Source organism: Phyllobates terribilis, unplaced genomic scaffold (assembly GCF_046119375.1).
Source record: "Phyllobates terribilis strain yellow unplaced genomic scaffold, ASM4611937v1 Scaffold_47__1_contigs__length_9908305, whole genome shotgun sequence".
Classification (NCBI taxonomy): Eukaryota; Metazoa; Chordata; class Amphibia; order Anura; family Dendrobatidae; genus Phyllobates; species Phyllobates terribilis.
In genome coordinates this window covers 6,075,053-6,098,717 of record NW_027362807.1, presented here as the reverse complement: position 1 = coordinate 6,098,717, position 23,665 = coordinate 6,075,053, and the positions used below count along the sequence as shown (strand labels likewise).

The window sequence follows — 23,665 nt, the reverse complement described above, 5'->3', positions numbered from 1 at the left end:
TACGGGTCGATACCTCTCTTTTATGGGAGGATGGTCTCCCGTGGGGATGTGGTGTTCTACCCCCTTGACTCGCCCGAAGTCTAACGGGTGTTTACTAAACACTCTCTCGTACTCTTGAACCACCCGATAGACTCCCTGTTTCTGGTGTGAGGGAGTGGAGTCAGTACCCAAATGTAGTTGCTGACACCAGTCCTCCATTGTTTTCTGAGAGCCGTTACCTTCCTCCGGGGAAGATGGAGGCAAGGGTTCTACGGACTGTATGGAATCTTGATTGATGGTATACAATTTGGCTAGCGTGGCATACCGGGGCAGGTACACTTCCCTCTTCCCGATATTTATTATGCGAACGGGCACCCTCCCATGGCGTACATTGACCACCCCCCGTGCTGTCAAAATGGTGGGCCTACTGTCTGAGTAAACTGGTTCTACCATTGCCTGGTAATCTCTACCTCTCAGACCAATAGCTGCCCGGCACCAAATCATCATTTCACTTTTCGGGGGCATGGCAATAGGGAAAGGGTCACACATTCGCACGCTACCAATCTCACCACCGGAGAGTTCTAGCTGTTGCCGTCGCATCAGTGCCCGGATCTCTTTCTGGAGCACTCGCTGCTCGCCGGAGCTGGCGTTCTTGGCAACCTGCTGTAAAAGGAAAATCACCTCTGCAAGACAATTTTCAATTACATTAGTTCCTAGAGTTATCTTTGGGTGACTCTCGTGTTTGTCAATGTCTACAATGATCAGTCCCTGTGCTGCCAGTTCGACTCTACCGATTTTAATGGTCACCTCTTTAAATCCAATCTGTGGCACGGGCTGACCATTGCTGGCGATGATACTCAAGTCGTCGTCAGGGTAGCGGGTGATATCCGAGTCATTCCAGTACTGCTTGAAGAGCACGTACGGGATGGTGGTGACCTGTGACCCGGTGTCCAGTAGGGCACTCATAGGAATGCCATCCAGTACCACGGGTAAGACTGGACGTCCTCCCACATATTTGTCGCGCCAGTTCGATGGGCCTGGTGATCTTTTTCCTGGGGGTTGGCCCTCTAACCCAGGTTGTGCCAGTTTAAAGGACAGTACCTTGCCATATGTCCGGGTTGATTGCAGCGGCGGCAGATGGGTCGTCCGTCCTCGTTGTATCGGTCGCTGGGTCTTCCTCTGGCCGGTGGGGTCCTCCTTGGTCGACGCCACGGGATGTCCTCCGGTCCGGATGCCAGCTGGATCTTTCCTGGAGTGGAAACCTGTAAAGACTGCACAGTTCGGGTTAGCGCAGCAACGCTTTTAGCTAGCTCTTGGACCTGATGGTGCAGGTCTGGAGCCGGGTCATTGTTCAAAGCCTGCGCATCAGCTCCCACAGGCCCTGCCGACAAGGGCGCCGCCTCCTGGTGGTAAGTGGTAGTGGGGCGTCTGGGGGTCACAACGCCACCTGGTGCCGGTTCTCGAAGCACCCGGATGGCTCTGTCCTTGAACTGTGCAAATCCCAGATGAGGGTCCTGTAAGGCCATTGCCCGCAACTGGGTTCGGTGGGCATTGCAATATAAACCCTCTATAAATTGTTCAGTCAACAGCCTGTCCTCGTCTCCCACGCCGTCAGGGTCGGTCTGCTTAATGGCTCTCAGGGCCTCTTGTAGGTTCAGGGCATAGTCCCTTATACTCTCATGTGCCCGCTGTTTGCACCCGTAGAATCTAAGCTTGATCTCGGCTGAGGTGCGGGTATCAAAGGTGTCCCTCAGCCGGGTTAGTATCCCTGCGACAGTCCTCCCCCCAGGTGGCCAGGACTTTACCTCCCTTCGGGCTGCCCCAGTTAATTGGGCCACCAGGATGCTCACTTTTTGCTCTTCTGTGAGGGGGTACACCTGGAAGAGGCTATCCAGCTTTTCTCTAAAGTCATGCAGGGTATGTGACTCCCCTGAGTACTGGGGTAGCCAGGCCGCTCCCGGGATATAGGGCATGGTGAAAGGCATGACTGCAGCAGCGGTGGCGCTGGCGGGGGTTGAGGCAGTGAAGCTCTCCTCCGTATCCGACATCCTCCTCCCCCCTAGTGGACCGTGGCCTACCTTGCGATGATCCTCTTCCGTAGGCCGCGGCTCCGCAGTAGATTGTCAGGGTTGAGGACCTTCCGTCGCGCTCCTGTGACGTCGGCGTCTGCTGGGCTCCTTCCAGGACCTTACGCGACGTCCGGACGTGAGGCGGGGCTTCAGTTCTCGCGCGCTTTCGGAGTCCACGCCCCTCTTCTTCCCGCGCCATGTCTTCAAGATGGCGTCCAACGGCGGGAAAACTCCACGGAAGGCGGGAAGAAGGCTGAAAATGGCGCCGGATGGCGGGAATCTTCACCACAGGTAAGTTTGAACAGTCTTTTTCAGGCACGCAGTACCCGGTGGTTGCGGGCACGAGATCCTGCTGACTACGCCAAAAGTTGACGCGCCCCTGGGCCTGTGTCGCGCTGCGTTGCGCACGCGGGAGCTTACCCGGAGCCGGATCTCTTGAGGGTTGTAGTCTCGTGGCGGTGATCCGGTCCATGCCCAGGGAGTCAGACTAAGTGGCGCTGTATTAGCGGTAGATGTTGGACGACTACGCCACCCGTTGAGTACAGCTAAGGAGCTGCTGCTGCAGGGCAGACCGCTGAGGCCGGTGGTAGGATTGTGCAGCCTGATAGTATAACCCCCAACGGGAGGGGTATGGCCTCAGGGCAGCCGACGTGGATGATGGGGGTAGCAGGAACCACTCGGAGACGGTACGGTGTAGTTCAGGGTCTTTACTGGTGACAAAGATAGACCCTCCCGGAGTACTGGCTAGCGATTGGGGCCTGGTCAGTCCTTGAGCAGATGGGATCTCCCCTGGCCAGGCGGAGTTGTAGGCCTCCCAAACTAACGATACTCTTCTGGCTACCTTGCTAGAGGCGGATATAAGTAGCCCACGTCCCTGAGTGTACCGTGTGGTGCTCACCCGTATGGCCGGTGACTCGGGGCCTTCTAGTAGCTTCCGCTCCACGACGGCGGTGCTGGTCCCACGCGTGTGACCGTGCCTTCGGGTTTCTGGGACAGAGGACCTGCAATCCCCTGCCGGTCGGTTTCTGCTGTTGGATAGGAGTTAGTCCCCACAGCCTCGGACTCCGGGTCCGGTGATAACTTCTCAGTCAGGGCGAGCTCTGCAGCTGCCAGCCCCTGACTCCTTGTAGCACTGCTCCCACAGAGCTCCTGATGTTCTTTTCCTATATCTGCTTCTCTGTCTCTACTTCTTCTCTACTCACTAACCCTGCCTCAGCCCCAGGTTTATATAGGGGAAGTTCTTCCCCTCCCAGGACTGGGCAGGAGGTGTGGCATGCATAGGATTCCTGACCAAGAGACCTCCCACCTGCTCTCAGACATAACATTGCTGTTACTGTGGAAACCAGACCCCTGGGGTGCCACATTAGCCCAGCTGAAAACGGTTTGGCTGATTTGAGGAGCTATAAAATTTACCTTCCTTTGAGCTAGTTGAGAATCTGGAGCATTACATTTGTTTGTTTAATGAAACTCTCAAAATGGCAAAAAAAAAGAGAACTTTCATGTGAAACTCGATAGTCTATACTTGTTCTTAGAAATGAAGGCTATTCCATGCGAGAAGTTGCCAAGAAACTGAAGATTTCCTACAACGGTGTGTACTACTCCCTTCAGAGGAGAGCACAAACAGGCTCTAACCAGAGTAGAAAGAGAAGTGAGAGGCTCCCCTGTACAACTGAGCAACAAGACAAGTACATTAGAGTCTCTAGTTTTAGAAATCGATGCCTCACAGCTCATCAACTGGCAGCTTCATTAAATAGTACTCTCAAAACGCCAGTGTCAATATCTACAGTGAAGAGGCGACTCCGGGATGCTGGCCTTCAGGGCAAAGTGGCCATATCTGAGACTGGCTGATAAAAGGAAAAGATTAATATGGGCAAAAGAACACAGACATTGGACAGAGGAAGATTGGAAAAAAGTTTTATGGACAGACGAATCAAGTTTTAGGTGGAAGATGCTGGAAGAGTGCCTGACGCCATCTGTCAAGCATGGTGGAGGTAATGTGATGGTCTGGGGTTGCTTTGGTGCTGGTAAAGTGGGAGATTTGTACAAGGTAAATTGGATTTTGAATAAGGAAGGCTATCACTCCATTTTGCAACGCCATGCCATACCCTGTGGACAGCGCTTGATTGGAGCCAATTTCATCCTACAACCGGACAATGACCCAAAGCACACCTCCAAATTTTGCATGAACTATTTAGGGAAGAAGCAGGCAGCTGGTATTCTATCTGTAATGGAGTGGCGAGAGCAGTCACCAGATTTCAACCCCACTGAGCTGTTGGAGCAGCTTGACCGTATGGTACGCAAAAAGTGCCCATCAAGCCAATCCAACTTGTGGGAGGGGCTTCAGGAAGCATGGGGGTGAAATGTCTCAAGATTACCTCAGCAAATTAACAGCTAGAATGCCAAAGGTCTGCAATGTTGTAATTGCTGTAAAGGGAGCATTCTTTGACGAAAGCAAAGTTTGAAGGAGAAAATTATTCTTTCTAATAAAAATCATTATTTCTAACCTTGTCAATGTCTGGACCATATTTTCTAATCATTTCACAAGTCATTTGATAAATAAAAGTATGAATTTTCATGGAAAGCACAAAATTGTCTGGGTGGCCCCAAACTTTTGAATGGTAGTGTATATCCACTTGCAAGAACTCTCTGACCAGGAAGATAGAGGAGGTTCATTCAGATGTGGGCCTACTCCGCCAAGACATGCAAACCATGAAGAAACGTGTCACTGAGGCTGAGACAAGGGTATCAGAACTGGAAGATAAACTGCTGCCTATTGTTAACAAGTTGACCAAAGTGGCTGGCTCCATAAACGTCTGGCGCCAAAAAGCTGATGAACTAGAAAATCGAATGCAAAGAAATAATATACAAATTATTGGCCTACCAGAACGAACAGAGGGTCAGCATCCTGAAATCTATTTGGAAAATTGGCTTAAATCTACCTTAGGAGATGAATACTCCCTGGTCTTTGCTGTGGAAAGGGCCCACAGAGTTCCAGAAAATCCCCCCCCCCTCCTGGGGCCCCTCCTAGACCCCTTCTTGCTAGACTGTTGAATTCTAAGGCTAGAGATACCACCCTGAGATTGGCAAGACAAAAAGGCTCTATTAAATACAACAATTCTACAATTTCTATCTTCACTGATTTTTCCGTGGAACTACAGAAACAGAGAGCCCAATTTATGGATGTCAAGAAGAAACTTAAAGACAAAGGGATTATCTATGCAATGGCTTATCCTGCTCGTCTCCGAATTGTTTCTGGAAACTCTACTATTTTCTTTGCTACCCCGGAGGAAGCGTTGGAGTGGCTCCAGTTGCACCCAAAGCCTGGAAAAGGGTGACCGACACCCTTTATGTCGCCATTCCTATATTGAACATTGGGTTTGATTTCATTTGATGCACCTTTTTCATATGTGGGAGTTCAGACTTTGCATCGTCAAAGACAACATAATACCTCACACTGGGATCAGTGATGGTATTCCCCGAAAGGAAGCGGCATAACAAATGTTCAAGTCTACTTCTTGTTTTGGTTGTGTTTAGGATTGTTGTTTACAAGTTGAACGCTGTCAAAGTGATCAGTTCTTTCTACTTTGTCTCCATGCAATATGATCTATTGGGTCTTACAGAGGCGATAGATCAACCTGGTGAGCCCCATAAATATGTAAATTGGGTGGAAATGATTGGATACATCATAAGGGAAATAATGATTATGAGCAGTAATAGTGCAAGGGTCTCTTGCTTCTACCCCTCATATCTATTTTCATCTTTCTTATATTAGATACATGGCGTCACAACTGAAATTTATGACATGGAATTTAAGAGGTCTGAAATCCCCTAAGAAGAGGGTTAAAGTATTCTCGCAAATCAAAACTTGCCAGCCACGTATCCTGGCTTTAGTCGAAAAACACTTCACTAGAGATTCAGCTAGTTGGCTAAATAAACCCTGGGTGCAATGGTCGTTACACTCTTACCATACAAGCTATTCAAGAGGAGTTTTGTTTTTAATCCATAAGGCCATTAGCTGGGAGGTTAGGGAGGCTCGCAGAGATTCAGAGGGAAGATTTGTTTTATAAATGCTATAATTGATTCCAGAGAGTGTGTAATACTATGTATATATAACCCACCTCCTGCTAATCTAATTATTATCCAAAAGGCAGTAAGCTTCGCACTAAACTACCTGGATGCTCAGATCTTGTGTATGGGGGAATTCAACTTGATTATGGACGAAAATTTAGATAGATTGAGAATTGGTGACAACACCAGAAGGACAACAATACCATCGTCTAATTTGTTTTCAACTTATATGGTTGGATAGATTTGTGGAGATTACATCACCCCGGAACTAAAGAATACACTTGTCACTCCTCAACTAAATCTACGTTATCACGGTTAGATTATATTTTCAGTTCTAGTAATACTGCGATGTGGGTACATAGTATTGAACAAGGGGTAAGAGGGATTTCAGACCATAGCCCGGTGATACTAACGCTTAAATTTGACCAGTTACGGGACAGATCCGCATGGAAACTTAATCACTTTTGGTTAAAATTAATTTGTCCTAATGATAGAATACCGGATCAAATTGACTGTTTCATGGAAGTACATCCGTTGCCAAGGAACACTAAGATTTTTTGGGGATACACTGAAGGCATACCTTAGAGGATGCCTCTCCTCCGCTATCTCTTACATGAAGAGAACGACTGCACATGTCGATACCGAGTTTGAACATAAGTTAAAAGAAGCTGAAGTCTTATGTTTCAGACCCGTCTGATGTGAATAGAATAAACTGGCTACACTCTTATAGAATGTACACACAAAACGTTGACACTAAATCTAAACGTAAACTATTTTTCACTAGACAATCATATTTTGAATTGGAGAACCAATCAAGTAAGTTGTTGGCCTTTATGGTCCGCAAACATAATGACTCTAGTGCTATTCACAGGATTCGAACATTAGGGGGCCAGATAGTCACTGCGGCAGAAGAAATTCTAAATGGCTTTCATAACTTTTATAAATCGTTATATAAATCCCAAAGTGGCCATAATAAATAAAGAATGTCTCTCTTATTTGGCAGATCTTGATTTTCCCAAATTAAATAACACACAACAATCCCTTTTGGATGCAGATATCACTTTAGAGGAAATAAATGCAGCCCTGGCAGATATGGCATTGGGTAAAGCTTCGGGCCCTGATCACCTACCACTAGAACTCAACCTTAGATATCAAAAGGGCTTGATGCAACACCTTTTAGAGACTTTCTCAGAGGCGATGCAAAGTGGTTGCTTGTCTGATTCCTTTTATGATGCCAATATTATTGTTCTTAAAAAGGAGGGGAAGGATCCTCTGGAATGTGGATCATATCGCCCTATTTCACTATTAAATGTGGATTACAAAATTCTTACAAAAATTCTAGCCATGAAACATAATAAGGTGATACTATCAGTTGTCCACCCGAACCAAACAGGCTTTATGCCAGGAAAAAATACTTCTATTAACATTAGAAGGGTACAATCAATAACTCCAATATAGCTCTCTGATACCGGGAAATGATTAGGCCTTGGCTTCACTGGATGCGGCCAAGGCTTTTGACTCGTTGGAGTGGCCGTTTTTATTTGCTTGTCTAGAGAAATTTGGTTTTGGCCCTAAATTTCGGGCCTGGATTCAAATATTGTACGCGGCCCCAAAAGCTAAGATAGTGATAAATAATATATCATCCACATCTCTTTCATTTTAAAGGGGAACCCGCCAGGGATGCCCTTTGTCTCCAGCTTTGTTCGCTCTGGCAATTGAAGCATTAGCTATAAGAATACGATCATCTGAGGATATTAGTGGAATTACAATTGCAGACAGAACTGATAAAATTGGTTTAGATGCAGATGACATGATAATTTTTATGGACAAGGTTAAAGATACTCTTCCATATGTTATATCTACTATTGATAAATTTAGTGAATATTCGGGCCTCTTTATAAATTGGGATAAATCTTCTCTTATGTTTTTGTCGCCCACTCCAAATACTGATTTGGAAGTGTTATCTCCTTTACCTGTAGTGTCATGTTTCAAATACTTGGGAATTATGATTGTTAGAAATGATAGAGAGGACCTCTCGAGTAATATTCTCCCTTTATTAGAATATGCTAAATGCAAATTTTCCTTGTGGGGGAGATTACCGCTATCAGTGTCAGGAAGGATTAACTTAATTTAGATGATCTTACTCCCTAAATTTAATTATATATTACAACATGGTGCAGTACTGGTCCCTAAAAAATTCTTTACATCTCTTAACTCTTTGATGTCCACATTTATTTGGGGGAACTCCAGACCTAAACTCAGGTTATCTACCCTTCAAAGGCCTAAAGATATGGGAGGAGCAGCTCTGCCTGACTTCCATCTATACTATTTAGCAGGTCAGCTAAAAGCGATCCGTGGTTGGATGCCTGACTCCCAGTTACCGAATTATGAGAACCACTTGGCACACGTTTTAGGCACAGGTTGTTTATTGGGTTTTCTATAATTGAATAAAGCTTCTCCCATTAAGTTGTTACCCCTACATAGATTGGTGAGAACGGTATGGAAGCAAGCAAAGAAAAGAATTGACTTTACACATGTTATAGCTGAAATGCCTATATGGGGGAATCTGTATTTTGCGACATTAATGGAACATCCATCTGTCCCCTTTTGGATAGCTAGTGGGGTCTATTTGTTAAGAGATATTTATGAAAGATCTATACTGATGTCATTTGAACAGGTGAAAAATAAATTCAAGGTTCCAAGATCTCAATTCTTCAGGTACCTCCAACTTAGAAATGGGCTCAGATCTCACTTACAAAACTGTGAATTAAATCAAACTATTTCCTCATTTCCCTTAATAGGAATATTTAAATCTCAAGGTCCACAAGGTCTTTTATCTAGCTTATATACATATTTGCTATCAGCAGGCTTAGATTGTAACGCTTTGCCAGCAAAAAACATGGAGACTTCTAATCCCGAATAGTGGGATGAAATTTTAGAGTCTCCGTCCTTTGTCTCTCCCTCCGTTAAAAATAAGCTGATTCAGCTTTATATTGTTCATCAGTCATATCTCACACCCCTCAGACTATATCAAATGGAGCGCTCCTCTAATTCAGAATGTTTACGAAGTCATACCATGGATGCCGACTTTGTTCATTTAATCTGGGACTGCTCCATTATTAGGTCTTTCTGGCAGATGTTACCTCCTTACTATCCTCTTTAATATCCATCCCCATTCCATGTGATCCACTGATTTGCCTTTTTGGGGTAATGGAGGATGATGTCTGCGATCACTATACTAAGATTTTTTTGAGAGAAACCTTATTCTTGGCCAGGAAATTGTTGGCTCTAAGATGGATGGGCAATACACAACCAACATAGCGTTCCTGGATCGCACTGGTTAATTCAATCATTTCATATGAAAAGATAGTATACCAAAATAGAGGTTGTCCATTAAAATTTTCCAAAATATGGAACTATTGGAATTTTTCGTGTGTTACAATCTCTACTCATGCAAAGGGTTTGAGCTGGAAAGTAAATATGTAAGGGATGTGAGAATAAATAGTAAATCACGTGTTATAAATGACAACTGTTGCTTATGGGGGCAAGCATTTAGATCCATATACACTACGATGTGAGTCAATCTGAGCATGGAAAGGATAAAGACAGCACAAGTTTGATAAGTTGTGGTTGAGAGTTCAAGGTTTGGATTGTATCCTAATTGGGTAAATACTCTTTTTTTTTTCTCTTTTTTTATATATATACCGTTTTTTTCGGACCATAAGACACACTTTTTTCCCCCAAATTTGGAAGGAAAATGGGGTGCGTCTTATGGTCCGAACTTTACCAGTTGTTGTGGAGCGGGGATCGCAGGGTCCGGCGGCGGCAGTGGTGCCATGTGGCTGGAGCCAGGGTCTGTACCTGTGCTGGAGTGGCTGATGAAGCAGAGGAGCCGGGGCATGTGCCGGGCTGTGAGCAGCGTCCGGCGGTGAGACAGAAGAACGTGTGCGGCTTCCGGGAGCTTCAGCGACCATTTTCCTGTAGATCATGGCTTCAGGAAGATGACCACCGGTAGCCGCACTCGCTCTTCTGCTTCAGGCTGGCCGTGAGGACACTGCTCACAGCCTGGCACAGGCCCCGGCTCCTCTGCCTCACCGCCGGACGCTGCTCACATTCCGAAATAGGCCTCGGCTCACCGCCAGACCCGCTTTTTGCCAGGTGACAGGCCCCAGCAGGTGACTGGGCCCCAGCAGGTGACAGGGCCCCTGACTTCAGACAGGCCCCAGCAGGTGACAGGGCCCCTGACTTCAGACAGGCCCCTGCAGGCGACAGGGCCCCTAATTTCAGACTGGCCCCAGCAGGCAACAGGGCCCCTGACTTCAGACTGGGCCCCAGCAGGAGACAGGTCCCCAGCAGGAGACAGGGCCCCAGCAGGAAACAGGGCCCCAGCAGGAGACAGGGCCCCAGCAGGTGACAGGGCCCCTGACTTCAGACTGGCCCCAGCAGGTGACAGGGCCCCTGACTTCAGACTAGCCCCAACAGGTGACAGGGCCCCTAACTTCAGACTGGCCCCAGAAGGTGACAGGGCCCCTAACTTCAGACTGGCCCCAGCAGGTGACAGGGCCCCTGACTTCAGACTGGCCCCAGCAGGCGACAGGGCCCCCTGACTTCAGACTGGCCCCAGAAGGCGACAGGGCCCCTGACTTCAGACTGGCCCCAGCAGGCAACAGGGCCCCTAACTTCAGACTGGCCCCAGAAGGCGACAGGGCCCCTGACTTCAGACTGGCCCCAGCAGGCAACAGGGCCCCTAACTTCAGACTGGCCCCAGCAGGCGACAGGGACCCTAACTTCAGACTGTCCCCAGCAGGTGACAGGGCCCCTGACTTCAGACTGGCCCCAGCAGGTGACAGAGCCCCTGACTTCAGACAGGCCCCTGCAGGCGACAGGGCCCCTAATTTCAGACTGGCCCCTGCAGGCGACAGGACCCCTAACTTCAGACTGGCCCCAGCAGGTGACAGGGCCCCTGACTTCAGACAGGCCCCTGCAGGTGACAGGGCCCCTAATTTCAGACTGGCCCCAGCAGGCAACAGGGCCCCTGACTTCAGACTGGCCCCAGCAGGCGACAGGGCCCCTGACTTCAGACTGGCCCCAGCAGGTGACAGGGCCCCTGACTTCAGACTGGCCCTAGCAGGTGACAGGGCCCTGACTTCAGACTGGCCCCAGCAGGTGACAGGGCCCCTGACTTCAGACTGGCCCCAGCAGGTGACAGGGCCCCTGACTTCAGACTGGCCCCTTCAGGCGACAGGGCCCCTAATTTCAGACTGGCCCCAGCAGGCGACAGGACCCCTGACTTCAGACTGGCCCCTGCAGGCGACAGGGCCCCTGACTTCAGACTGGCCCCAGCAGGTGACAGGGCCCCTGACTTCAGACTGACCCCAGCAGGCAACAGGGCCCCTGACTTCAGACTGGCCCCAGCAGGCGACAGGGCCCCTGACTTCAGACTGGCCCCTGCAGGCGACAGGGCCCAAGCAGGTGACAGGGCCCCTAACTTCAGACTGGCCCCTGCAGGCGACAGGGCCCCTAACTTCAGACTGGCCCCAGCAGGCAACAGGGCCCCTGACTTCAGACTGGCCCCAGCAGGCGCCAGGGCCCCTGACTTCAGACTGGCCCCAGCAGGCGACAGGGCCCCTAACTTCAGACTGTCCCCGGCAGATGACAGGGTTCCTGACTTCAGACAGCCCCCAGCAGTTGACAGGCCCCTGACCTCAGACAGGGCCCCAGCAGGAGACAGGTCCCCAGCAGGAGACAGGGCCCCAGCAGGAAACAGGGCCCCAGCAGGAGACAGGGCCCCAGACTTCAGACCGGCCCCAGCAGGTGACAGGGCCCCAGCAGGTGACAGACCCCAGTCAGACACCGGCCCCGCAGCATTTAACCTCTTCTGCTGCCGCCGCCGGGTTCCTGAGGCAGGGAACAGAGGGACCTGCAATCCTGCTGCACCACCACCTCATCTCACAGCTGCTGGAGCACTGGCTTCTGCCGGGCCGGTTTCCTGAAGGACCCTGCCTCCTGTGACCCCCTGCTCCACCACCCCCCAGATAAGATACCGTACCTATTCAGACTATAAGATGGACCCCATCTTATAAAAAACATTATTTTTCCCTATTTTCCACCCCAAAATTTGGGGTGCGTCTTATGGTCCGGTGCATGTTGTAGTCCGAAAAATACGGTAATTTCAGAAGATGTGACATTTGCAGGGCAAAGAAATTATTTGTATGCATGCGATAACCCATCTGACCAGTTTTTTTTAATATGTCCTCATCGATGTAAATTTATGTTGATGTGATGTCTCTGGATGTTTTCTACTACCAAATGCAATGTATAATTATTTCTAAAACTGTTTAATAAAACAAATCAAGTTTAAAAAGTCAAACAATGCTCCTTCCCTTCCGAGCCCTGCAGTGCGCCTAAACAGTGGTTTTCCCCCACATATGGGATATCGGCATGCTCAGGAGAAATTGCACAACACAGTTTGTTGTCCATTTTCTATTGTTACCCTTGTGAAAATGAAAAAAAATTGGGTCTGAAGTAAAATGTTTGAGAAAAAAGTTAAATGTTTATTTTTTTTCCTTCTCTTTGCTTCAGTTCCTGTGAAGCACGTGATATAACTCTCTGATTTAAGGGCATAAGAATTCAAAGTTTGAAAATTGCAAAATTTTCCAAATTTCTGTTTCTTTGCTCCATCACTAAGGGGTTAAACAACTCTCCTTAGTGCGATCATAAAACATACAAGCCTCTGATTGCTCAGATGATGCACTGTACTACTGTAGTGTATTATTACTGCTTGTCAGTGTAATACTAACTGACCCATACACATGAGATAAGTGTTGGCTGAACGGTCATTTGGCAGACGGCTATCTCTCCCGACTCCCCCATACACACACATATTCCAGCTTTCCTGTGATCTGTATGAGAGTCTCCTCCAGACTCCTCTAGCGGAGGATTATCTACAGGAAAAATAAATGGATTAGCCTGAAATTCAGGATGCCAGATCCTTCTCTGCCCTGACATCATCTGTCAGGAGGTCCCCAAATACATTATATAGTCGACCAAACGCCCCGAAATCAGTGCTTTCATGCAACTTTAGTCTAATGTGTATGGGGGCATTAAAAAGTAATTTATTGTATGCTGCCTCTGGTCCAGCATAATAGACTAATAGACTTTCGTACATTGCAGGCCCAAACACCATTATTGGTCATTTAAGTATCATAGTAACTAGTCAGCCCCATACTATCGAGTACTTGGGGGAGGAGGGGCTCTGAGCCGAACTCTGTCAAACCTTCTTAGATGCCATGTTTGCTTTTGACAGCAACAAGTGGTTAGACTGCCAGGGTTGGTGTAGCAGCCGTACCTGTGCCATCCCTGCGGTGTACATCTGTTCTGGCGCCCAAAAGAGTTATTTTCTTTTAAAACAAATGTTTAACATGTTAAAAAGTAACAAAATGTGTCTTGTGCTTTTTGCAGGTTTTTTTCTTATTACAAGAATTGTTAGAGCCAATTTTCTTTGGAAACATTTTAATATCTGCTTTTTTATGGAGTTTTTCTTGTAATATAGGAAAGCCTAAGGCCAGAAATAAACCCCATCAAACACTGTACCCCCATAAAACACTGTACATGGAGACTTTGGTATCAAATAACTCCTGTCTTGGTGTTCTTACAAACAAGCTTTTATAAAAGTCTCAAACTTCTGGGTGTGAATCAGACCTGAGATCTAACGTGATGGATGACAGTCCGGTGAAGACAGGAAACATATAGACGGCCGGTGGTGATGTAGTCAGTGACGGACTCTGGCCAAATACTTTTATAGAGCCATAGTAGAAGATGAAGATTTCGTCCTCATCATGAAGTAGTTATTTCTCATGTTACGTGTAATGAATATCTCCTGCAGTATTGCTAATGCCAATTCAAGTAAATGAGATGAGAATTAGCAATAAGGAAGATGAGTCTATGAGAAATGTATTCAGCTGCAGACTCCGAGGAAGAACTGCTTGTTGTCTGTGTCCTAAAATATATAGGTTTTATTAGTAGATGTAAAGAAGAAAACTAAACACTGTAAAATAATATATGTCCTCATATGTTTCCCCTTATTATCTCCAGTAATTGTATTATTACACAGGATTTTTATTATGTTCCATCGATTCATCTTCTCATTCAGGTCTCTACAATTTTGGATCCTCTCAGTGAATATCTTCTATATAAGAGAATTTTCCTGATTTACCCATCAAAGATGGATATGGACAGAGACAAGATGGCGGAGAGGATATTACACCTCACCCTAGAGATCCTCTTCCGGCTTACTGGAGAGGTGAGAGATTCTGATGACGTCACATTACATCATTCTTATCTATGGGAATAACAGATGGACAGAATTGGAGAGGTGAGGACTCTGGAAATGTCTGTAGTGAGGTTTATGAATGTGTCTCTCCATAACCAGGATTACACAGTAGTGAAGAAGACCTCTAGTGAGCTATGTCAGGACCCTGTGTCTGAGGGATGGGGAAGACCCCTGAGCCCAATCACGGAGCTTCCACCTCACCCCCTGATACATGAGGACATCAATGACCAAAAGATCCTAGATCTCACCTACAAGATGATTGAGCTGCTGACTGGGGAGGTGACACTGCTGGGAATGCTGGGACATTTTCTAGTAAAGCTATGAAGGGATTGGGGGTATAACTCTATCATTGTATGTGTCAGGTTCCTATAAGGTGTCAGGACGTAACTGTCTATTTCTCCATGGAGGAGTGGGAGTATTTAGAAGTACACAAAGATCTGTACAAGGACATCATGATGGAGCTTCCCCAGCCCCTCACATCACCAGGTAATAGACAGGACTAAATACACACGGCCTATAATTATCTGTATGTAAAGAATGAATTCAGTCCCTGTATGTGTTTTTTCCAGATCTATCCAGTAAGAGGACAACACCAGAGAGATGTCCCCGTCGTCTTCTTCCTCAGGACTGTAAACAAGAAGATCCCAATGTTCCTCAGGATCATCAGGTAGATGGATAGAAGGTGTCATGAGATCTCCCCTATGATGTGTAGACGGCTGTGAAGGTCTTGTGCTCAGTCTTGCTTCATCCACCAATATTATATGTTTTATACTTGTGTAATGAGAACGGTGGAGATGGCAGGATTGGAGCTGTTCATAGATGGGACTTCTCCATCTGTCTGTGACTTGTACTATATTTGTTTCAGGGTGAAGATCTGACCCATATTAATACTACGGAGACATATGTAAGGAGTGATGAGCGATGTAAAGAGGAGATTCCTACAGATAATTGTGGAGGTGAGTAGTAACCACTAAATGCAGAGAAGTCACAGATTCTTCTCAGTTACAGGCTGTGGCTGGTTTACCGGTCATGTAGTCCAGCTGTATCACAATCGTGTGATCACCATTTTGCATCTTTACCAAAACATTCTCCTCCACCAAAAACTGTTCAAATGACTTTGGATATTGAAAGCCCTTTTCTATAGAACTTACAACCTGGAAGATCCACCTACCAACTGAAATTAGAAGATCCTGACTCTTACCTGCCCAGGTCTCTAAACTAATCCAAATGACAGCATATGTAGAAAGTGCTGACAAGTTAGAAAATCACTTGAAGAAACATATTATGATTGGCCTGTGAGAGAAAGCGGAGGGTAATGATGCTGTTGGCTTCCTAGATCCCTGATATCTTATTAGATGAATCTACCTTCTCTCCCTTTTGTGCTGCTGAATGTGCTCATATGGTCCCTACAAGACCAGGTCCAGTCTTTATGACCAAACCTCGCTTTTATGATTGACAATATTAAACGTGCAGTGAGGGCTAAGTGTGAATTTCTGTACAATAACAAAAGAGTTTCCTTTTATCCTGACTTTTCAATTTCTTTTTAAACCAAATAACTTCAAAAATAATCGTGATAAAGTGTACAAAAAACATAACACCTGTGCCATGATATATCTATAAGCTGTGCGTGGCTGATGGCTGTAATATACATTTATTCACGCCTGCAGGAGATATGTTGGCATGACTTGAGCCAAGAAACATACTCTAATTACCCCAGAGAGGTTTCACCACTAGTTACATTTTATTATTTTTTTTTGGATCTTTTCATTAGATGTGTTATTATCTATAGTCAAAGTTTTGCCCATCACCCTTTATCCCCTCTACATGGATCTGTTCTTGCACAAAAAGACCCCTAGACTTGGGCCACGGTGTTGCCTGCTGTTCTGTGGTGTGAGATGACAAGAAGAATAGTTAGGTAGCCGGATTAGAACCAGGAGGGCAGAGAAAATACAAAATCAGAAGACACAATAGTAGTCAGTAAATGGGCTGGGATCACAAGAAGAAACTAAGAAGAAAATACACAACACGAGAGCTGATCACAGAGGACTTAACCAGAGGAGAACAAGACTGTATCAGGCAGCTTCCGGAATTATGCATGAGCTTTAGTAGGGTGTGGTGCTTTCCATTTGAGTTAAGTAGGGAGCATATGTGACTTTGGAAGAGTGGATTTTGCTGGATTGGTTTATGGAAGCCATGTTGCTTTTCAAGAGCCTTTGAGCCACTAATGATGTGGAAACCTCTGTTGACAGATGATGGACCTGAGTGGGAGCTTATTTTTTTGTGAAATGAGTAGAAAGTTTTATTGTTATCATTTTCACATATTTCATATTTGGGAGGCAGAATGAACAAACAGTTGAACACCACACTCTACTGTTTCATGCTATGAGGTTTTATATTATACTGTGAACTGTCATTGTTTTGGTGAATAATTCAATATTTTTCCATAGCTTGCCATTTGTACCAACAGTTTAAGTAGAAAAGTTCAAAAATATAAATTTCAAGAATATTTCATTCAAATATAATATTTTTTTTACTTAGCAGATGACTGTACCAGGAGATCAGAGGGACAGCTGACATCTTCAATTTTCAAATCAGATGAGCTTGAGATCCCACAGGATACAATTGAAGGAAATGCCATTACTCCAGATATACCATCATCCCTTCACAGCAAAGATGTGTCATCTGATCCTTTGAAACAGGTCCTTTCTTCTGATTCATTACCTACTACTAAGGAAAATCAAAGTCACAAAATAAGCATTAAAAATCTAACTGCTCCTAAAGCTAAAAAATCATTTTCACAGTCAGAATATGGAAATAGTTTTCCCGTCAAAATGTTTTTTCTTAAACATCAAAAAATTGACACAGCAAAGAATAGATTTTCTTGTTCCAAGTGTATGAGATGTTTTAACAAGAAATCAAGTCTTCTTAGTCACCAGAGAACTCACACAGGAGAGAAGGCTTTTTCCTGTTCAGAATGTGGGAAATGTTTTAACCAGAAATCAGTTGCTGTTATACATCAAAGAACTCACACAGGGGAGAAGACTTTTTACTGTTCAGAATGTGGGAAATGTTTTAACCGGAAATGGAATCTTGTTATACACCAAAGAATTCACAAAGGGAAGATTCCTTTTTCCTGTTCAGAATGTGGGAAATGTTTTAACCAGAAATCAGATCTTGTTACACATCAGAGAACTCACACAGGGGAGAAGCCTTTTTCCTGTTCAGAATGTGGGAAATGTTTTAACAATAAATCAAATCTTCTTCGTCACCAGAGAACTCATACAGGGGAGAAGCCTTTTTCATGTTCAGAATGTGGGAAATGTTTTAACCAGAAATCAGCTTTTGTTACACATCAAAGAACTCACACAGGGGAGAAGACTTTTTCCTGTTCAGAATGTGGAAAATGTTTTAATCAGAAATCAACTCTTGTTATACATCAAAGAACTCACACAGGGGAGAAGGTTTTTTCCTGTTCAGAATGTGGGAAATGTTTTAACCAGAAATCAATTCTTCTTAGTCACCAGAGAACTCACACAGGGGAGAAGCCTTTTTCCTGTTCAGAATGTGGGAAATGTTTTAACCAGAAATCAGATCTTGTTACACATCAGAGAATTCACCCAGGTGAGAAGCCTTTTTCCTGTTCAGAATGTGGGAAATGTTTTATCCGAAAATGGAATCTTGTTATACACCAGAGAACTCACACAGGGGAGAAGCCTTTTTCCTGTTCACAATGTGGGAAATGTTTTAACACAAAATCATATTTTCTTAGTCACCAGAGAACTCACACAGGAGAGAAGCCTTTTTCCTGTTCAGAATGTGGGAAATGTTTTAACCAGCAATCAGATCTTGTTAAACATCAGAGAATTCACACAGGGGAGAAGCCTTTTTCCTGTTCAGAATGTGGGAAATGTTTTAACCGGAAATGGAATCTTGTTATACACCAGAGAACTCACACAGGGGAGAAGCCTTTTTCCTGTTCAGAATGTGGGAAATGTTTTAACAATGAATCAGATCTTGTTATACATCAGAGAAGTCACACAGGGGAGAAGCCTTTTTATATCCTTAATGTGGAAAATGTTTTACTTGAAAAGACACACTTTTAGCAAGAAAAAATGTTGCGGGTCTGGTATCCAGTTACAGGGTATGCAGTGAGTCCAACTGCCCCCCCCCCCCCTTGGCAGTCTGCAGAGGTCCTAAAAATTTCCCAAATCAATGGGAACAGTGCTCAAATGTCATGCGAACAGTATGGGGAAGACCCCTGGAAGCATTTCTGACTCCCAGGTCACTGCTGTAAACAGTGTTGTCAGAGTATTACGCTACTTTTACGGACTCACAATAAAACATACAAAAATAAAACCAAAATGGAATTTCCTGGCAAATATGTTAAGGAACATCCTTTCCAGGGTAATGACTTGTATATATGGCAAAATAAATAACCAAAAATAAAAATGCTCCTCCACACCTTGGGCTATGTTCACACATAGCTTTTTTTGCAGTTTTGCATTGCTGTCAACAGTGACAAATGCATTCACCGTGAAATGTAATTTAAATTTTACAACCTTATCTGGCCATGTGGTGTGTGACACATCATCAGGCACATCCTGTTTCATTTATGAAGGAGGGACTCTGAAAGTCACAAAGCCTATTTTTATAGGGCCATCAGGAAGCGCCTTACTATTCTTAAAGGGCCAGCAGTCATTCCTCGCTATTGTTAGAGAGCCATCAGCTGGCTATGCTTTGTTGTTCCCATTATTAACAAGTGGGTCTCCTATACTGTTATTGCCTATGCAGTGACTGCAAGGGCTGACAAAAATTTGGACGCAACACCATACCCCTTTGAAGAGACATATAGGAGGGTCTCAGTAACAAAAAATGTTTCCATTATAAAGGAGTGGGTCTCCTATAGTGAAAATGCCCATGTTGTGACTGCAAAGGCTGCCAAAAGTTGAGAAAAACCCCACTAACAGTTTAAAAACACATAGAGCAGGGCCACAGTAATGGCATGTTCCCATTAGAAAGGAGCGGGTCTGGTATCCAGTTACAGGGTATGCAGTGAGTCCAACAGCTGCCAAAATTTGGCAAAAATCCCACTAACAATTTAAAGACACATAGAGCTGGGTCACAGTAATGGCATGTTCCCAGTAGAAAGAAGAGGGTCTGCTATACAGATACAGGGTATGCAGTGAATGCAACGGCTCCCAAAAATTTGGAGGAACTTCAATACCCCTTGCAAGAGTTGTAGATTTGGTGATATGGTGGTGGAGAAGGAGGACAAGATCAAATAGACAAAATCAGGAAGTGTATACCCAATGTCTGGGTGTGAAGACAGAGGTGCATGGGAATAGAATTAGACATCCCAAAAAAACCACTGTTTTTGAGTTTGTCATACTGCTATCATTCGGGGATGTTGAGAAATCTGGCCCAATCCAGCCCTTGTTCATTTTTATAAGAGTCAGCCTGTCAGCATTTTCAGTGGACAGGCGGATGCGTCTATCGGTTATAATTCCACCAGCGGCACTAAAAACCCGTACTAATAAAATGCTAGTGGCAGAGCAGACCAGGACCTCCAAAGCGTAGAGAGCCAGTTCATCCCACTGAGTCCAGCTTGGATACTCAATAATTATAAGGCACAAAGGAATCACGGAGGATGTTGGTATGGTCAGCAAGGTACTCCCTCAACATCTTCCAAAACTTTTCCCTCCTTGTGAGAGTACCTTACACCTCAGGGCCTGTGCAATGGGAGGGTCTGAAAAAACTGTCCCAGAACTTAGACAGTATTCCCCTGCCTCTGCTGTATTGCATTTGTGTCTCCCTTGCCTGTACGCCTTGGTTGTCCAACGAACTGTGACCTCTGCTGCCAGCGTTTTAAGACGGGAATTTTTTTTAATCATCTGCAACAAGGGCATTCTGGTACTGCCCCATTTTATGAGCCCTGTCCAGCGTAGGAATAAGAGACAGAAAGTTCTCCTTGTATCGTGGGTCTAGAAGTGTCACCAACCAGTAATGACTGTCACCCAAAATTTGGACAATGCAAGGGTGACGGGAAAGGCAGCGTAACATAAACTCAGCCATGTGTGCCAGACTGCAAAGAGGTAAGACTTCCGAGTCCTCACCAAGAGGACGACTAACCATGTTCTCCTCATCCCTGTCCTCAGGCCATCCACGCTGTACAGATGATATGACAGTAGTACCGTCTATAGCGCAGGAAATTAGCTCCTGTTCTTCCTCCTCCTCCTCATTGTCACCCAATGCACTTTGGGATGAGATGAGGCTGGGCTGTGTGAAATTACCCTGTATGGTTCCTTGCTCCATCTCATCGTGCTCCACCTGCAATGCATCCTCTTTAATTGTGAGCAGAGAGCATTTCAGAAGACAGAGAAGCGGGATGGTGATGCTAATTATGACAACATCTACGCTCACCATGTTTGTGGAGTCCTCAAACTTTTGGAGGAAGGTACAGATGTCTGATATCCACGCCCACTCCTCAGGTGTTATGTGTGGAGTCTGAACTGAATACTGACCGCCTTGTTGATGCTGGTAGTCAACAACTGCCCTCTTCTGCTCACAAATCCTTCCCAACATCTATAATGTAGAGTTCCAACGTGTGGGGACATTGCAGATCTATCGGTGAGCTGGAAGTTGCAAACGCTGCTGAAGCACGGCAAAGGCAGCGGAAGCTGGAGGTAACTTTCTAAAATGGGCATACACGCGGCGTACTTTGACAAGCAGATCCGGGTCAGTTTTGAGAAACCGCTGAACCACGAGGTTATGCATATGGGCCAGGCATGGTACGTGTGTGAGCTCGCCTCACCTCAGAGCCGCCACCAGATTCCGGCCGGCCATTGTCACACACGACCATGCCTGGCTGTAGGTTCAGTGGTGTCAGCCATAGATCTGCCTGCTCTTTCAGAGCTGCCCACAACTTTTCAGCATTGTGCGATTTGTCACCTAAGCATATTAGCTTCAGCACAGCCTGTTGCCGCTTGGCCGAGGCAGTGTTGCAGTGCTTCCAGTTTGCGACTAATGTGGTCATTTCGGAGATGGAGACTGAAGAGGAGGAGGAGGTGCAGGAGCTGTAGAATGTGGGGGCAACCCTGATTGATCCAGGGCCCGCAGTACTCGGCGTCAGGAGGACGTGTTCCGTCCCAAAATCTGACTGGGTCCCGGCTTCCACTATATTAGCCCAGTGTGCCGTCAGAGAGATGTACCGTCCCTGACCACAAGCATTTGTCCATGTGTCCGTGGTTAGGTGGGATTCCCAGTAACTGCGTTGTTGAGGGCACGGCTAATGTTGTGGGACACCTGCTCGTGTAATGCGGGAACGGCACACCAGGAGAAATAGTGTTGGCTGGGTACCAAGTACCGCCGCCATCAGGTTGCGAAAAGCTTCCGTCTCCACGAGCCTAAAAGGCAACATTTCGAGCGCAAGCATTCGCGAAATGTGAGAATTTAGTAGTGTGGCCTGTGGGGCGTTGGCTGCGTATTTGTTTTGCGTTCCAAGGACTGGGGTTGGGAAAACTGAATGCTGCGCTGGGACAAGGACGTGGACGTGCTTGCTGATGGTACTAGTTGAGAGTGTGCAATGACAGGTGCAGGGCGGGAGGCATCTTGGCATGAGCCATGGACAGGGGATTGGTGTGCATGCACAACAGCGGAAGGAGCAGTGGTGTCAGACGCTGTTGCTGGACCCTGGGGTTCGGCCACTTAGGTGCTTTGCTGCCATGTGCCTGATCATGCTGGTGGTGGTCAGGCTGCTACTTTTGCTACCCCTACTGATGGTGGCCTGGCAGGTGGTGCAAATGGCCTTTTTGGGGTTATCTGCGGAGTCTTTAATGATAACCAGACTCGGGAAGACCTAACAGTTGTACTGGCAACTTCCGTCGTGTTGGTGTTACGAGGAGTGCTTTCCCGCCTTGTGTCTGCGGCCACCACACTGCTTCTTCCTGCCTGTTGTGGTGCTACGCCTCCCTCCCCCTGTGTGCTGCTGTCCTCGCTCTCTATGTCCCCCTGCCAGGTTGGGTCAGTTATTATATCATCCACCACCTCCTCTTACACTTACGCACCCTAGTCCTCCTCCTGACTTTCTGGCAATAGTGTCTCATCAACATCGTCCACCTCCTGCGACAGTAATTGCACTTTCCCATCATTGCCTTCGTGTGACCGTGGTTGCTCCAATATTTGGGCATCGCTACACGTGTTCTCCTCTTGACTGGTCGGGCAAGAGGCCCAAATCTACAAATGGAAAAGTGAACAGCTCTTCTGAGTGTCCAAGTGTGGCATCAGTTGTTTCCAGGCACTCGACATGGTGGGAGGAAGGAGATTCAGGGTGAGAAATATGAGGTCCAGATTCACGGCTACTGACACTTGACCGTGTGGAAGCCAGGGTGGTGGGGGTGTCAAAGTGACTGAAAGCATTATCTGCTATCCAGCCAAGAACCTTTTGACACTGCTCTGGGTTCAATAGTGTTGTGCTGCAGTCCCCTACTAATTAAGACAGGAAGGTTGAGCGACAATATGTGGGTCTTTGTTGTGGCACAATTTCAGCTTGCCCACGGCCACATCCTCGGCCTCTGCATGCACCATCATGTCCACTTCCCCGTTCCTTGATACGCACCTTGCCCATTTTAAATGGAGAACAATTTTTTCCACGTTCACGAGAAATGGCTGATTTTGGAAAGCAGTTATATGTGATACGTGTGACAGAGAACCATGGTTTTAAATAGCAGGCCTGTAATTCACTGATACTATTCTTCACAAATACCTAGTGTGAATAGCTTGACTGACACACTGCAACAGAATCTAAAAGGCCAGTATATTCCACGTTCAGTTCAAATTTCTGAAATTTTATTGCTCGAATATTGAACAGATCTGGCTGTATTCTGTAGTGCAAACAAGCTAATAGACCACAAAAATGGTGTACCCTGGATTGCTTTTTAAGCAAATAACGAGGATTAAAATAAAAAAAAAATTGCCCTGGCCCCTGATATCTGGGGTTATGTCTACAAATATCTGAAATTATTACAGCAGCAGCAGACAGGACGTTCAATGGACCCTTTTGTGCTATATGCACTGCAGTCTGCCACATACACTGCCTGCCTGCCTAACTCCTGCCTAGCACTGATTATATGGAGCTGGATTAGTCCTCAGAAGGACTGTTAGTTCAGATATATATATATATATATATATATATATATATATATATATATAGTGGTGGCCA

General features: G+C 46.0%; 2 protein-coding genes and 1 pseudogene across 2 annotated transcripts in view; all 3 read left to right on the top strand.

Annotated features, from left to right (window-relative positions):
- The window catches only part of LOC141191556 (uncharacterized), a 209,418-nt gene that overhangs the window by 18,329 nt on the left and 167,424 nt on the right, over positions 1-23,665 (top strand). The gene's annotated exons all lie outside the window — the stretch shown is intronic.
- LOC141191599 (uncharacterized) overlaps positions 1-23,665 on the top strand; it is a 151,646-nt gene that overhangs the window by 48,341 nt on the left and 79,640 nt on the right. The gene's annotated exons all lie outside the window — the stretch shown is intronic.
- LOC141191580 (uncharacterized) overlaps positions 14,458-23,665 on the top strand; it is a 58,463-nt pseudogene continuing 49,255 nt past the window's right edge.